This window comes from Nicotiana tomentosiformis, chromosome 6 (genome assembly GCF_000390325.3).
Source record: "Nicotiana tomentosiformis chromosome 6, ASM39032v3, whole genome shotgun sequence".
Lineage (NCBI taxonomy): Eukaryota > Viridiplantae > Streptophyta > Magnoliopsida > Solanales > Solanaceae > Nicotiana > Nicotiana tomentosiformis.
The window spans coordinates 66,314,447-66,316,003 of NC_090817.1; positions in this window are offsets into that span (position 1 = coordinate 66,314,447).

The following is a 1,557-nucleotide window of genomic DNA, read 5'->3' on the forward strand; positions in this document are numbered from 1 at the left end:
TGCTTAAAATAACCGGTCGGGTCGTTACAAGGAGGCTACCCAAACTGGTAGATGAGGAGGATAACATGAATCTTGGGGATATTCCATCTGTGGAGGAGCTAAAGCAGGTTGTATTCTCCATGAGTAGTGTCAGTTCTCTTGGACCAGATGGCATATATATCTGGGAAGTTTTTTCATCATTGTTGGGACATAATTTCAGCTGATCTTTGTATGGTAATTTTTGACATTTTCTCTAGTAGTGAGCTTCCCAAGTCCTTCACGCACACTAATCTGGTGTTGATTTCTAAGATGGATTGTGTTTAACCGTAAAATGGTAGAGTTGAATTTGTAATGTAGTTTATAGACACGTGAATTAATTTGATCCAAGAATGTAAAATGACTAAGAACATAAATAAATTGATTAAACAAACTTTGAAGAAAATACAAGTCTGACTGTGTGATGAGCTTCTACGAAAGCAATAATAAGAGAAATATTATTAATATAATAAGAGGAGGTTTTGCTTTTTTTTGCGTACAAATATTTTCGTATCGAACAATGAATATAAATTCATCTATTTATAGCTCAATTCAGAGAGACAAGATCCCCAAATCAAGCTCTTCTTTAAATGAAACCCCTCTTGATGGCTGCATAATGGTTGGGTATTAATGCAAAGATTCTTTGTAATGGCTACTCATTGAATGTTGTCTTTTCTAATCGATATCTTCCTTTGAGATCTTCGTCCCCGGTTTTAATACCTTCGAAACTTATTCAACACTGGTTACATATTCGTAATCGGTGCCAGCTATTTACTGACTCATATTATACTTGTCTTTACTTTCACATGTCAACTCGTCGAGCAACTACCTATTGTTTATCAATTTTATCCCATACAGATGGTCCCCCTACTTTTCAGAGACAAAACGTTATGTTACTGGGAAGTAGATCAGACCTCTTTTTTTGGCACAAAATTCTTGAACCGTTTCTATCACTTGAAAGGACGCACATCTCCTTGAATTTAATGAGCCGAACACGTGTTATCCCGTGATTCTAAAAATATTTTTTCCAGTTTTCTAGGTAATGATGACCATGAATTCTGCCACCTATAAACTTCTCCACTTTTCATCATTTTTACCTTTCACTTTTACAAATTCTTCTTCTTCGAATTTCCTTAAAACTTTTCTGCAAACCTTTCTTTCCCACTCAAATTTCTTTACTAAGATTTTCTATCATCATGTCTTCTGCTACCTCTTCCCCCGCAAGGTGGTGGCATTTACATAGGTGGTGGCCCTTCTAAGAAGAACAAAACAAAGGAAGCTGATGTCGGTCCTTCTACTACCAACACAATCATACCCTCTTAACTGAACTCTGAGACGGATCTTCAAGTACAAAAGGAACCTCTCAACCCCAATAATGATAGAAATTGGCCTGTCAGCAGATATCCTTCCTCCATTCGTCCTGCTAGTATCCCTGTTGTGAAGTAGCATTATGACTGGAAAACATTAAAATCTTAGCCCCCAATGAAGTGGAAAGGGTCACCTTTAGCAAATCGGGGTTCATGTACATTTACACATACCCTT